Here is a 15,661-nt window from a genome sequence, read left to right on the forward strand (position 1 = left end):
CTGCTAACTTCAGCCCATTCAAAATATCCACTCCTTGTGCTTTGCTTTGTTTTTTCCTTGGCTTTACTTAAGGAATTTATTTAGTGAAGTTATCAATTCACTACTCACCCTGTGCCCAAGTCAGTCACCAGTCACCTCCTAAATACCTCTAGAACGCATTCTGTCCTTGCCCACCTCTCCACTATCTTCCCACCTCTCCACTATCTTCCCGGTCCTGCTTGGGTCTTTCTCCTCCAGGCCTCCGCCCAACAACCAGAATGAGCTTTCTAAGATGCAAATCTATCCCATCCCTCCTTGCTTCAGTAACATCCTCCTTCCCCCAGGTCCTTGCCCTGCCCCCAGTCCCCTGCCAGCCTCTACCCACCAGCTCACCTCCCCCCCCTCCGGCACACCCACTCCACACACCAACGTGAACATGCAGCCCCTTCATGTGAGCCTTGCCTGCTCCCTATTGGTGACCTTTGCACATGTTGTTCCCCCAGCCTGAAACAACCGTCCCCATTTGATTTTCTTGGTAGTTTTCAGGACTCAGCACAAGCATTACCTTCCCTGAGCTGGCTGCTTAAGCCAGCTCTGTGGTGTGCAGCACTCACAGCCAGGCCAGATTGGATGGGTTTTAATTTTTTTGACTACCCACCTAGAATGATGTGCTCTGTCTTCTCATCACCATGTCCCTAGAGTTGCTCAGTGAATGTATGCATGCCATTGGCATGCTTCAAACCTTCCAGAAGAAAGACTGGAGGCCAGCCTCTCTGTTTGGCCTTGACTTCCTCCCAGAATTCCGCTCCATCCCAAGCTGCCCACCCTAAAAACTGTTCTGCTCCACTCTTTTTGTGTATTTGATATTTGATGATACAAGGAGAAAGGATTTTGTTCTCCTTTATGTAGTAACTACAGAGGGTCTAAGAGTTTAATAACAAAATTACATAAAGTGCCTGTAATAACCCTATTACCCTGGCCGATTATTAAATGATTGCATTTAGAGCATTAGTGAAATCACATCCCTGAAGCACATCTAAACACTAGCTAGAAGTGGGCCTGATCCTTCGCCAGCATCAGCTGGTTAAAGCAGAGCCACTGCACTTTCTTTGCCCAATCTACACGCCAGACAGCACTGCCCAGCTTCCTGCCCCACTCCACTGACGGACAAGGTCTGGCTCCACACTGCTTCTCCTCCTTGCAAAAAGCTCAGCGATCTGAATTCAGCTTCTAAATAAGAATATATCCTGGGTTATTAAGAGATTTCCCTGGGCTCCATTCTGTCCCCAACTCCATCCTTAGGGACAAAAGTGAGACAAAAAAGATCATTCATTTTATACCTTCCTGCTTTTCCCAAGACTGCAAATCCTGACGAGTAAGGGGGTCTGGTTGCTCAGCCCGTGTGGACTCTTTCCCACTCTAGACATTTGGGTGATGACACCGCCACATCCCTCCTTCCCCCCTCCCCCCATTCACGTGCCCTGAGACCCAGCACGGCGCAGGGTGGGCGATCTGCTGAATTTCCGAGGCGCGGGACGACGGCTTCCCGGCTCGGCCCTGGAACTTGTCCCAGGCCCCCGGGAAGGACGGGCTGGAGCGCCCAGGCAGGACGGCGTCTCACGGTCCACACGTCCACCCACCCGGGAAACCCGGTCTTCGGCCTCCAAAGAGCCCCTTCCCAATTCCGGGTTCGGTCAGCTTGAGCCGCTCCCTCCCTTCCCCGCTTCGGTCCCCTGCCCGGTCTCCCTCGCCCCGCCCGCCGGCCCCCATCCCCAGCCGGCCCCTACCTTCCCGCGGGCCGCCGCTCCGCGGGCTCCGGGGCGCATCTCGGGGCGCCGGGCGGGGCGGGGGCGGCGGGCGGCGCGGCGAGGTGGGCGAGGGGCGGCGAGGGGGGAGGGGGGAGGGGGGCGGGGGCGGCGGGCGGCGCGGCGAGGTGGGAGGGGGGCGGGGGCGGCCGGGGCACACGGCCCGCGCCCTCCGCCCTTTTGTTCCGAGCCCCTCGCGGCCCCCGGCGCGCCGCTGCGCCGCGGGGCGGCGACTCCTCCGCGCGCCCTCCGCTCGGCTCCCCGCCCCCGCCCGGCGGCGGCGCAGTCCCCTCCCGGCCGGGCCGCCCCTCTCGCCGCGAGTTCACGGGGCTCCGCAGTCTCCCCCTCTCCTCTTCCTCCCCGGGCTCGGCGCCGGGCTCCGTGACGCCCCTCCCCGCCCCGCCCCCGGCCCGCCCGCCTCCCTGACCCATCCCGACTCGGCTCCCGTGAGCTAATCCACAGCTGGCGGGAGCCGGGCGCGTTGCCACGGCAACCCCTCTCCGAGGGCCGGCTGGGCTCGGAGGAGCTACAGTAAACAGGACCTTCTGCCGGACTCTTTCCCCCTCGCCTTTTTTGGGGGGTGGGAGATATGGCGGCTTAACTCTTTGTGTGCTGAAAACCACTGGGTAGCCTTCGCGGTTTATTCACGTGATGCGCTCGGTCCGGGGCTGAGTCCTGGAGACCCGGACGGCGGAAGTGGCCCCTACATTCCCTGCCCTCAATTCACTCGGGTCGTTTCACACATTTAGGGGGGGCACCTTCGACGCGTCAGGCGCAGGTCTGCGTGCTCGGACACCCCAGGCCATGAGCAGAATCCCACCACCGTGGCCCCACGCAGCTTGCAGCCGGGCTGGAGTAATGACAGGCATAAAACACGCAGTGAAAGAGTGCGAAGGGCTATCTGTGCAGGGGAAGCCAGGGGCTGTGAGCTTGCGAAAGGGCCCCCAAACCGAAGGCTGGGGGTAGAGGGGCTAAGAAAAGCTTCCCAGAGGAGAAGTGACTTTACAGTCCCCCTTTCCCCCATTTACATAGGAGAAACAATAAAGGAACATAGATTGCATGCTTTAGGGTTGTGAAATAAGTACGCTGTGAAAGTAGGTTGGGTTTCAGGGCATTTGAGGAAGGCTCCCCAGAGCTTTGATTGGGCCCAGAAAGAAGAATAGACCTGGGTAAATGGAGAAAACGGGAAAGACATTTCTCAGCGTGGAGGAGAAAGCATGAGAAGAGGCCTGCAGGGGAGACTAAAACACAGTGTCTGAGGAACAGCTCTAGAGCCATGAATAATTTCAAATGGGTAGGCCTGTCTGGGTTTTGGAAGACCTAGACGGAATTTGGAATTTATGCTGAGGGAAGTGGGGACCACTGAAGGTTTTTGATCAGAGGGGTTTCCAATGGAAGAGAGATAGAACTGGCAGTGGATTTATGAGTGTGGGGGAAAGGCTAGAGGCAATTTAGACACTCAGAAAAGTCTGTGGTTAGAATCATTCTTATCTTTAGCTCAGGGACTACTAGAAAGGTTGAGTACTGCTCGGGGTGGCCAATGGGTCTAAAACCTAGGCAAGGGGAGAAAAAGAGAGGCTTAGTCTTGCAAATACACAAAAGGGGTGCACAAGAGAGAGGAACAAGGTGAGTGAGAGAGAGAAGATTGCATATAATGGAGAACACAGATGTAGGCACTAGCTAGGCAGTCCCCACAAACTTGGGGCTTAGGATTTCAGAGACTTGTTCAGATATGAAGATATCTGGGGGGAAAACTCTGGTCTCTGTCTTAGCTGAGGGTCTTTGCTCATTCTGAGATCTTTGAACCTTCTCTGGACCCTGCTAAAGCTTCTTCAAGTACTTCATGCCATCCCTATTTCAGCTAGCTTTTATTTTTATTTATTTTTTTAGCCATTATGGGGGATCGAACCCAGGACATGGGAAGCAGGTGTCCAACCACTTGAGCTAAAGTTGCTCCCTCAGCTAGATTTTTTTTATTTTTTATTTTTTTAAGATTTATTTTTTATTTGTTTCTCCCCACCCCCTTGTTTTTCACTTGCTGTGTCTGTTCGTCTTCCTTATTTCTTTTTTTAAGATTTATTTATTTATTTCTCTTCCTTTCCTCCCCACCCCGGGGGGCTGTTCTCTCTGTCTATTTGCTGCCGTCTTCTTTGTCCGCTTCTGTTGTTGTCAAAGGCACAGGAATCTGTTTCTTTTTGTTGCGTCATGTTGTTATGTCAGCTCTCCGTGTGTGCGGCACCATTCCTGGGCAGGCTGCACTTTCTTTCGCGCTGGGCGGCTCTCCTTACAGGGTGCACTCCTTGCCTGTGGGGCTCCCCTACGCAGGGGACACCCCTGTGTGGCAGGACACTCCTTGCACGCATCAGCACTGTGCATGGGCCAGCTGCACACAGGTCAAGGAGGCCCCGGATTTGAACCACAGACCTCCCATGTGGTAGGCGAACGCCCTAACCACTGGGCCAAGTCTGAGTCCCCTTATTTCTTTTTTAGAAGGTACCAGGAGCTGAACCAGTACCTCTGATGTGAGAGGGAGGTGCCTAATTGCTTGAGCTACCTCTGCTCCCTGCTCTGTTGTGTCTCTCATTTTGTTTTTCCTCCCTACGTCTCTTGTTGTTTCATCTTGTTGAGTCAGTGCACCTGCTCGCTGTGCCTGCTGATCAGTCTTCTTTAGGAGGCACCAGGATCTGAAGCAGTGACTTCTTGTGATAGGCGGGGGCCCAGTTGCCTGAACCACATTTGTTTACATCAGCTAGCTTTTAGAAAACAAATTTGCAAAGTGCAATCATTTAAGTAATTATTTTGCTTGCCGAAGCATCATTCAATAAGTTTTCATTGTCTAAATGAAGACCAGACATTTGGCTTCCTGAGGGTTAATTACTCCAGGATGCTGGGGTAGAACTAGACAAAATGGCAAAAAGCATGGGAGAACAACTGAGCTGAGAGCCCAGCTGCCTGCTTCCCCCAACCCAAAACAGCCCAGCTGTCTTTGATTGTGTGGCTTCCAAACTGCGGGCTGTGTCTTGGGTGGGCACACCAAAAGAGGAGGTCGGGGAGCTCCTCAGTGGCAATTCCTCGGCCACAGGCTACTGCTCCTCCATTGTCTTTGAATTCTGGGCACTAACTTATTTTAGAAAAAGATCCCTGTACAAGAGGCCTCAGTTCTTCAGGTCAAATTGTGATGACTGCTGTTGGGGCCTGGGCTTTGCACGCCCCCATCCCTGCCTTCCTCTCAAAGTCCCCAGTGCCACCTCTCCTCAGGTCCAGCTGCTCCTATTGCAGGTTCTGTCGCCATGGCAGGGGTCCCCCTCAGGGTCCCTTCTCCTCCTTCCTTTTGTGAGGCCCTGCCCCACCTGCTTCCCAGCATTTTCCCAGCTGATTCTACCAGGTCCCTCCCAAACTTGGAGCCCTCCAAGAGAGGGGCTGTGCCTGGGAGCCTGCAAGACCCACTCAGCAGTCCTCTCTTCTCCCACCTCCACCCTGACTACTCTAACATTGCCTTCGCCTCCGTCCTCTCTGTTGTCCACTTCTCTCCATGTTGGACCAGCCTCAAGTAGGGAAAGGAGAGGGTAGGAGGAAAAGGACAGAGCTGATTTTTCCAGTTGAGTCGTGAATCCTCTTTTTCCCTTGCAGAGTAGATCACTGCAGACCATCTCTTACTTCTTCTTCCTCCTCCTCCTTTGGCATCGCATTTAAGAGCAACAGACCCTGGAGTCAGATGGCCAAACTCCACTCTTGAGGAGGTTGCTCAGCCGCTCATCCTGAGCATCTTCATCTGTCAGGTGGAAATGGCCAGAGCTCTAACCTCCATCACAGTGCTGTCATGAGAATGAAATCAGATCATCCCAGCAAAGGGTTTTGTCCGTGCCTGCCCCCTGGGAGGACTGCCAGGTGTTGTTTGGCTCCTAACCTCCTCTTTCTTTTCACCAATATAGGGTGTATCAGGGTTGAAGAAGGGGACCGGGCAGTTTTTCTTCTCCCCTATCAGTGCTCAACGTTCCCTCTCCCCCCAACACTTTTAGATCCAGGGCCCTTGGATCTAAAAGCACAGAGCTCGTTTCATCTCTGATAAAAGCCAAGTGAAATGAGAATGTGGGACATGAGAAGTCTAGCCTGATTAGGACTGAGACAAGAGCCTGAGATGGAGCATCTCAAACACCTCCCCCAGCCTGTTTAATTTCTACTTAAACCTCTTTCGGATGCTAAGCATTTACTGAGCACCCTTCTGCTCTGGGCACTTTTACCTATGTCATGCCATGAATCCTGACCATAACACCAAGCAATTAAGTATCATCTCGGGAAGTGGATGTGACTCAACTGATAGAGAGTCTGCCTACCATATGGGAAGGTCCAGGGTTCGATACCCAGGGCCTCCTGACTGGTGTGGTGAGCTGGCCCACGCGTAGAGCTGCTGCGCACAAGGAGTGCCCTGCCGTGCAGGGGCACCCCCGCGTGGGAGTGTCCCATTTGCGAGGAATGCACCCTGCAAGGAGAGCCACCCTATGTGAAAAAAGCGCAGCCCGCCCAGGAGTGGCACCGCACACATGGAGAGCTGATGCAGCAAGATGACGTAATAAAAAAGAGATGCAGTTTCCCAGTGCCACCGAGGGTACAAGCAAATACAGAAGAACACACAGTGAGTGGACATAGAGAGCAGACAACAGGGGGTGGGGGGAGAGAAATAAATAAATCTTAAAAAAAAAATCATGCAATGGATGTATCACGATGATGGGAGAGAGTGTTGCTATGGGGGGAGTGGGGGGCGGGGGCGGTGGGGTTGAATGGGACCTCATATTTTTTTTAATGTAATTAAAAAATAATAATAATAAATAAATATTAAAAAAAAAATCATCCCCTACTGTTTTATGGATGAGAAAAGGGGGCCAAGCTCTAAGAGGTTATGTGCCTTATTTAAGGTTACACAGACCAGACCTGGCTCAAACCATGGTCTTTTTGTTACATTTCGTTGCCTAAGAGCATGGGCTTTGTCAGGGACCACCCGCTTGGCAGGGTTTTCTGAATCAGTGTTCAACCCAGCAGCTGGTTATGGTTCTGCCCTCAGGAAGGTAGAAGCAGTGCAGTGCCTCTGAGCATCCCTGATAACCCTTCTGTTTGAGGCCTGGTACCCTTCTTGGGTGGCTGTGATCCATTCCTACTCAGCCTCTTGGCTGGCAGGACCCCTCTTTCATCTCATGCCCCTTCCCTGCCAGTGTGTAGTGGCAAGGTAGGTGATGGATGAGAGGTTGGCTTTTTTTTTTTTTTAAATCTAGAAAGCTGGCATGGGAAAAGGAATAATTTATCTATGCCCTTGACATTTGGATGAGGGAGAGCAAGGAAGGAACTTATTTTAGGGGTAGGGAAAATTCTAGAGCCTCACCTGGACACACTTGTCTGGAGATCAGCCTCATTCCTAGGATCTGCAAACCAAACCTCCCAGCAGACTTTCAGCCCAGGGAACCATCTTGGAGAGCTGTCTGCCTCCTTTTGTATTCTCTTACAGGTATCTACCTCCTCCTTAGAGGCCACCTCCCTCCATACTTTTCATTCCATCCCTAGTTCCCGTCTGTGGCCAATTCTCCCCTGCCTAGAGTCAACTGGGGAAAAGTTCCTTCCAGTCCCACTACAACTGCACTGCTGCCTTCCCTCTACGGAAGTAAAACCCAACATCCCACCCAAACCTCAAAGCAAGGCCTGGTTTACTCTTGGTTCTAATGAAATGTAATCCAGGAAGTATGGGATGATTGCGGGAGGATCGGAGGGGGAGCAGAGGCCACCCAGGGGAGGGGATATGCAGAGCCCACACTGAGAGGCCCCAGGGCTGGTTTATCCTCCTCTGACTGCGTAGGTAGGTCTTTGGCCCCTCTCTCCAGATGCTCTTGTGCCATCTACCTCTTTTGCTGCGGCTGGAAGACAGGCAGCTGTTAGGGCCTACTAGGGTGTGCTGTGGAGCAAAGGTATTTAATACAACAGACCATTGACATTTGCAGGTACCACCTTAAATCGTGGAGAATCTCCAAATTGGCAAATAGCTCAATAACATAAATTTCAGCTGAGAACCATCTGTTTCACTTCCATGCCATTCACTTACCTTGGAAGACCTTTTGTTTTCTTTCCTCTCACAAAGCATTCACAAAGCTTTACAAGGATTAGCGTGTTTATGACAAAAATCAAAGAAGGAAGTCATGGACTTTCCATGTCATTTCCCAGTTAGACAAAAGATCAAATATTCTCCATGCTTGTACTCTTTTCTCTTCCTTTTGGGGGAGCTAGTTGAATATTAAGGGAAGGAGCAAGACTGTGGTGATAGGAATACTTTTTTAGAGACATGGATTTCTGTATTTTAGCAATTCTAGCTCTTCCTGAAGGCTGTGATTCCAAAACACAACAGGAGGGTCAGACAGGCTCTGAGTGGTCGCTTCTGTTTGGCACTTGGTGCTCAGGATTCAAGGCTCCCAGGTCTAACTCTGGGAATCTTCCTGCCTATTTCCTGGCACAACTAGATAATCTCATCAGACTCAGGGGGCAGGGGGAGGTGAGAATCATCATCAAATATTTGAATCACCCGGGGTTACGAGTTGGGTACTGTACCCAGAGAACAGCTTTCATGGATTTGAAGCCTGCCAACTCTCCCTTCGCCCTGCTGACACCCACCCCAGGCCCTAATCTCAGCCTCGTGTGCCTCCAAATGACAGCAAATCACCACGCTGCCTCTCATAGGCCACACCTTGTGGGGGGGGACATTTTTCGGCAAGGCCCTAAGATCCGATCTACTTCTTACATCTCTCAGATCAAATAAAACCAAAAGAAAATGTCAAAATATAAAGGCAAGGTAGGTGATCTACAAGTGTGCTAGCTGGCAATGTGACCTTGGGGATGTTCCCTCCCCCCAAAAGGACCTGTCGGCTTCTGTTCACACATTCTTACTCTTTTTCCTGGATGACTATAGCTAACATTTTAAACTACATGGCAGGTAGTGTCATGGTTTACTGTGATTACCTAGGAGGTAGGTTCTAATATTAATCTTCTCTACTGAAAAGGCCAAAAGAGGTTAGGTACCTTGCCCAAGGCCACTGTGAGTGCGTGCCAGAGCTGGGATAGATCCAGGCAGTCTGACCCCACCCCAGGATAACACCTTTCCCAAAGCTTCACAGACTGGCCCCCCCAGGTCAGGAGTTACCTTTGTTATCTGATGGGTGTGAGAACAGAGAAATTGAAGGACCCTCAGCAGCCTTGCTGCTCACAGCTTGAGTGGTGCATAGCATGTCAGAGAGGGAAGGGATCTCAGAGATAGGTACATGTGGGAAACAAAGGCATGTTGTTTCCATGGTAGCAAGTTACTTTCTGACCGCTGGGTCATGCTGTCCCTGGAGATGTACGTGCAGGTGGCTAATCTCTCTGTGAAACACAACATTCCAGCAGTACCCAGACTTGATATCTCAAGTAACCTGGGCAACAAGATTTATGAGTATACTTGTTTCAATAACATAATAGAACATCTTGGGCTTTAGTTACTCTCTTATACACTGTGCACTGTGTTTTCATTAATGAAGTTATGGGAATAGTTAGCTAGAATAGTTGCTGGTTCTCACGGTTGCTTGGGGTATATAAAGAAGCCCCTGATATTAATAAACTTGTCTGATGAGCTTGAGAAATCAATGCTCTCAGAACCCCTGATCCCAATCTCTCTTTGTCTTTCATTCCCGATACCCTTCGGGTCCGTCACTCCAACAGGTACACCCCACCCTGCTGTGGAAGGATGAGAGGGGGCTTCCCCGCCCACACCCCTGGTAGTGTGAGCTTCACGGCACTGCTCGAAGCTGGTCGGGAGCAACCCTTCTAGGAAACCAGAAGGTGGGAACCACAGGAGAAATACTCATGAGAAGAAATAACAGAAACAACGGAAACCGACTCAGCAAAGAGTAGGAAGGAAGGGAGGGAGGGAGGGAGGAAGGGAGGCAGTGGTTGGGCCTAAAGGAAGAAGGAATGTGAAAATCACTGCTGCACGTAAGGACAAAGACAGTGTGTGCTTACTACAGCCTCCTCCCTTAGTTCAGTACTTTTTACGGGTATTTTCTACTCTCCTTGGGGAGAGATGTACATGGATGGCCCAGAGCCAGAGTTTTCACACCAGTGTCCACCTCTCAGGAGCTAATTGCAAGTCAGGTGTACCAAGGAGGGCATGTGTGTGTGTGTGTGGGGGGGAAGCGGGGGTAGGTTGTCTCTTATTTCTCAAACTTATTTTCCATTTTCCTGAGAATCCCCTTGGGCTTGTGGGAAGGAAAAAAAAACCACCCCAAACGCAGATTCTGGCCTTCCTCACAGAGATCCCTATGCAGAGGGTCTGGGATGAGGACCAGGAATCTGTAGTTTTACCCCCAGGTGTTTTTGATGGCGGTGACCTAAGACCCCATGGGAGACACAAAAGGGCAGGAGTGGGATGAAGGGCTGAAACTGCAGCAGGTGTGCAGGGTTTGGCCTCCTCCCATATTCTGTTCTGAATAAAGTGGTGGAGTGAAAGTGGGTGCTGGAAGTGTCTCAGCAGAGACCCTTCCTCCACAAGGAGTTAAGCCCAGTGTTCTCATCCAGGGGTGATTTTGCCACCCAGAGGATGTTTGTCAGTGTCTGCAGACATATTTATTTGTCACAACTGGGAGGGGGAGGGTGCTACAGGTATCTAGTGTGTAGAAGCCAGGGACACTGCTAAACATCCTACAATGCCCAGGACCTACCCACCCACTCCACTCTTGCCCAAGAATTACCCAGCCCCAAATGTCAGGAATGCTGAGGTTGGGAAATCCAGAGCAAGACAGTTCCCCACCTCCATCCCATTCCCCAGGCTACTTGAACAACAAATATTTGCCCTTCATAACATCTGCTATGTAAAAATGTTACATGGGCTATGCTAAAAATCACAGTAATTTGGTTCACATGCAATCATAAGCACAGCCAGATGGGCCTTTGCATCGCTTTTCCCTTCCGTTTCCTTCCCATGCCTCTTGGTTGCACTCCACAAGTGAACGGTGCCACCTACTGGTACCGGCAGGAATATTTCTAAGGACTGGAAACTATTAAGAATTAGCTGTTCTACCGCTATTGGGAAGAGTCTGTGAAACATACGAAGACCACCCAAATGAGAACAAACAGGCTATTTATTCAGAGCTTTCTAAAGCAAGGGAGCACTTGCATTTAACAGAGAGTCAAAGGCAGGAAGGGGAGTGGTAAAGTTACATAGTGAAAAAAGGAAAACCTTTAGAATGCCCTGATTGAAAGTTCTCGGTACCAAATGCAATGGATGTGTCATGATGATGGGAACGAGTGTTGCTGGGGGGGGGGGAGAGGTGGGGTGGGGGGGTGGGGTTGAATGGGACCTCATATATTTTTAATGTAATATTATTACAAAGTCAATAAAAAAAAAAAAAAAAGAAAGTTCTCGGCATGGGGAAGCTGGAGGCAGGGGTGTCTTATGTGATTGATTCCGGGAGGATATTTGGCTTTCTCTGGTTGGTCTTGAGTTGCAACTGGGATGACTGATCTAGGCCAATTGCTGCAGAGGTTGTGGTTTCGCTTCCTGGGCTGATTGCTGCAGATTTTATAGGTCAAAGTTCTGTTGTCATAAAAAGCCAGGCCATTGTCCATTTGTACCTTCTGTCTCTGAATTCATAAATAATTCTAAATATGTCCATTTCTGCTCTTACTAATCCTGAAACATATTTCCTTGGGTTACCCAAGCAAGAAGCAAATTGACTGTAAATCAACACCTGCAATTTTTTTCACCCCCTTCTCCCCCCCAGCCCTCCCCCCCTCACCACTGTTTTTGCTGTCTGTGTCCATTTACTGTGTGATCTTCTATATCTATTTCTCTCTCTTTGTCTTCCCTTCTAGTCTTTCTCCTCTAGGATCCACCGGGATTTGATCCTGGGACCTCTGATGTGGAGAGAGTTTCCCCGTCAATTGTGTCACCTCACTTCCTGGTCTCCTCTAGTCCCCTTCGTCTCTCTTTTGTTGCGTCATCATCTTGCTGCATGACTCACTTGCGCGGGCACTGGCTCACTATGCGGGCACTTGGCTTGCTGCATGGGTACTTGGCTCGCCACATGGGCCCTGGCTTGCTGCGTGAGCACTGGCTCACCACACGGGCACTCGCACGGGCACCCGACTTGCTGTGGGCACTCACATGAGCACTCAGCTCACCACGCAGGCACTTGACTCGCCACATGGGCACTTGGCTCGCTGTGTGAACACTGGCTCACTGCGCAGGCACTCTTTCTCTTCTTCTTTTTCACCAGGAAGCCTAGGCATTGAACCTGGGTCCTCCCATATGGTAGGTGGAGGTCTTATCACTTGAGCCGCAACTGCTAACACCTGCAATTTTTAAAGGCAGCTCTTACAAATTTTGATTTAGGGTTCATATATGATATAACATTTTGTTTTTGCTTCCACGGTGCTTTAATATATATGGCATCATTTTCCTAATTGACATTCACATGGCTGTCAGTAACTCTCAACTTCACTTGCTTGGGAGTTAACTATAGCTCTTTGAAGTACTTCCAGGATATGCTGCCACCTTCCCCCAATCCTCAGGGTTCTCAAACTGTGTTGCCAAGACCAGCAGAATCAGCATTTTACGGAGGCTTGTTAGAAATGCAAATTCTCGGACCCCACCTCAGAACTTCTGAATCAGAAAATGGAGGCCATCAGCCCTCCAGGTGATTCTGATGGATGCCAAAAATTGAGGGCAATAAGGCTTTATCTTAAGCCTTATCTACAACATATCCTTCAAATCTGTGAAAATGTCTTTCATATGAAGTAGTAAGAAAGAAACAGGACAAATTTGTTTATTTAACTGGATAATACACACGACAATATTTGCTAACATTTATTGAGGTATGGTGCTAAGCGTCATATACATTTTCTGGCTTAATCCTTACCTTGATTAAATCTTACCTTGAGAGATAGGTACTATTCTTATCTCTATTTTTTTAAAAATGAGGAGAGGAGGCTCAGAGAGTTTAAACAACTTGTCTCCAAGGTTATACAGATTACATAAAGCCAGGAATTAAAGCCAGGGTAGGTAGCTCTGATGGATGTAGGATGACCGAATACCTGAAAAGAACTTGTTTCTCTCCCTGTTGCTAGGATACAAAGAAAAGAATTGTATGTAAATCAGAAGGTAGTGAAATGGGCAACCCTCTCTTTGGGCCAAATTCCGCTTTTGGTGGTCAAAAATATCCTGCTGAAGCAACGAAGTAGGAAAACCAGGTTCAACCAGTTGGCGGGATCTGTGCAGAAGCAGCCTGGTGCTGTCCTCTCTTCAACTTGCTTAATTAACATAGTAAAATTCCCACTCAGGGGTGGATTTATCTGCCCCTTTCTTGATCATGCAATGTATGTACAAGCGTGATTTCCTAAACATACTAATCATACAATTATATAACCAGGTATGTGTATTCATCCATATGCATAAAAACTAATGCATAGTCAAAGCAAATGCTAAGTAGTAACTTGGGTATTTAAACAAGAGTGAAACTGCAGCACTGGGAGTCGGTCTGAGTCACTTTGGACTGACCTTGGCTCCTTACCTCTGCAGACGTAATAAATGCTAGTTTGCCTAATGTGTTGAAGTTTTCTTCATGCCATCTCTGGTTATCCATAAAGGCCCTGCTTTGAGGCCTAACAGCTCCAGAATTTGTGTTCTTAAATACTATTAAACATTTTTTCTCCCAGAATCATAAATCAAAGCCTAGAGAACTTTGATTGACTTAGTTGAACTTGTATAGTTTTAGTTGAACTCCTCTCTTCATTTTGCTTAAGGAGAAAAGGAGACGCAGGGAGACCTGTCTGAGGTCACAGTTACCTCTTAATTAAGGAGATAGAACACTGGGTCCCTGGTTCTAATTCAAGTCCTCGATAAGCAGTTTGGTGAGTCATGTATATACAAGAATACACACTTTTGGGACACTGTGGGTAGATAAATCGGACAGAACTTCAGGAAGGGGATAATTAATGGCTGGTCACATTTCAAACCAGGGGTGGAAGGTATGACTTCTACCTTGGGAGCTGCAAAGGGGCCTGCAGCTTCTTGTAGAAATAGGAAAAGGATTTTAAGTTAATGCAGGAGTAGCCATTGGCCACTCCCCTTACGGGTCTGTATCACAGTCCAGGCCCCCACATTTTCCTGCCAGAGTGGCAATCACACTTGAAAAGAAGGAGTGTGAGTGTCGGTGTGGGCCCTGTCCCTATTTCTGTATCTCTAGTGCCCCTTCCATTTGTGAGGGCCATAGATCCTCCTCTCCTACTTCCCCAACCAGACTTCTATGCAAGTTTCTCACTGACTTGGAGAGGAACACTGCTTTATATGTAGAGGAAGGATGTGGTACCCCAGGGCAGGCAGCCTCAGAAATCTGGAAAAGCAGAGAAAATGGGCTAGGGGACCCCTACCACTGACCCATCAATGACTGTGCTGGTTGATTTCCAAGCTCCATCTCTCTTTCCACTTGCTTACCATAGCCATCTTCCTTTGGTTCTTCAAGGTTTTTTGGTGTGTTTTTTTTTTTTGAGTTTGCTTTTGTCTGTTTCTTTTTTGAAAACCACACACCAATGCTTTCCTAGTTTAGGGCTTTTATTCTTTCTGTGTCTGAACCCTCTCCACCCCTCAAACACACACACACAGGGCCCACCCTGGTCCTGCTTTCCAAAGAAGCCCCAGCCCATCATTGCTCCCTGCTCTTCATTTCTTTTATGGCTCATTCCGCATTTTGAAATTGCTCAAGTACGTGTTCCCCCATTGGGCCCCCCTCATTAAGTGATTAGCCTGTGAGGGAGGAAATATGTGTATCTCCTTCCCCAGGGCCCAGCACAATGCCTAGCTCACTACGTATTACTGAAGCTCAAGAAATGTTAGATTGAGCTCCAGAAATATTTATTGGGCTTAATAAGTATTAATTGAATGAATGGACATGGCGTTTCCGGAGCGATCTGCCAACCGCCCAAGCACAATCACCAAATCAATGCAGCCTGGGACCCCCCGCCCCGCACCCCGTCCCCAGCGGTCCAAGAACCTCTGAGTTAGGTCCTGGTAGTCACTGCTCAGCTGAAAAGCCGGACCCGTGTTCGGAACCTGCTTTCAAGTTAGCGTGTGTTTCAGCGTTTCACTGTTTGTATTAATGAAGGTAAAAGTGTGAGAAACGCACAGGCGGGCTGTGGCGGGCGCCTCTACGTCTTAGGTTCGCTCTACTTTTGGGACCCAGGCCCGAAGTCCCGAAGAGCCTCGGCCGGCGCAGGCGCGGCGGCGGCTTTAAGAGGCCGGGGCGCGCGGGCGGGGCGCTCCCGGAAGACGCGGCCGCCGCGCCCTGCGCACGCCGCCGCCTCCCGGCTCTGCTGCCGGCCTGCGCCGCCCCTTCGCAGCCCCGCCGCCCCCAGTCCTCTCTCGCGAACCGGCTCTCCGCCCGCTCCTCCCCTTCCCGGCGACGCGGCCCTCCACCTCCTACCCGCCCCGGCGCTCAGCCCGCAGACCCCGGCCCTCAGCCTTCTGCCCTTCCTCACCCCGCGCCGTCGCCCTCGGCTTCCGGCCCGCAGCGCCCCAGCCCTAGGCCGTCTCCGGACCAGCCCCGGCCACCTCGCAGCCACTCGCAGCGCAGGTCGCGTCCCCGTCTTAGGCCTGGCTCCCCGTCTCTAATGGCTCTTCCCGCTCTCACGGACGGTTCCGTTCTGATCGCCCCTCTTTAGGCTCCCCTGATCTGGGGTGTAGGCCCAGGCGAGGTACGGGGGAAGGAAACGCAGCGGTACCTGTGGAGTCGTTACCTGTGGGGTGAGGGGCGAGCCAGGGACAGATGGGGCGCCTCTCCTGCAGCCCTGGCAGACCCTACAGGAGCAGGACGGGG

At 50.5% G+C, this 15,661-nt stretch overlaps 1 protein-coding gene across 7 annotated transcripts in view; it reads right to left on the minus strand.

The window, feature by feature from the left end:
- DENND2A (DENN domain containing 2A) overlaps window positions 1–15,598 on the minus strand; it is a 164,959-nt gene extending 149,361 nt beyond the window's left edge. For 4 of the 7 annotated variants that reach the window (XR_011648882.1, XM_058297475.2, XM_058297473.2 and 1 more), the window contains exon 1: window positions 1,767–1,826. The gene's annotated coding sequence lies outside the window, so the exon portion shown is untranslated. Of the gene's footprint in view, window positions 1–1,766; window positions 1,832–7,158; window positions 7,226–15,581 lie in introns of those variants that run through there. The other 3 variants (XM_071215312.1, XM_058297474.2, XM_058297476.2) reach the window with 3 other exon arrangements.
- Between the last annotated feature and the right edge of the window lie 63 nt (window positions 15,599–15,661).

Source organism: Dasypus novemcinctus, chromosome 5, assembly GCF_030445035.2.
Source record: "Dasypus novemcinctus isolate mDasNov1 chromosome 5, mDasNov1.1.hap2, whole genome shotgun sequence".
NCBI lineage: Eukaryota > Metazoa > Chordata > Mammalia > Cingulata > Dasypodidae > Dasypus > Dasypus novemcinctus.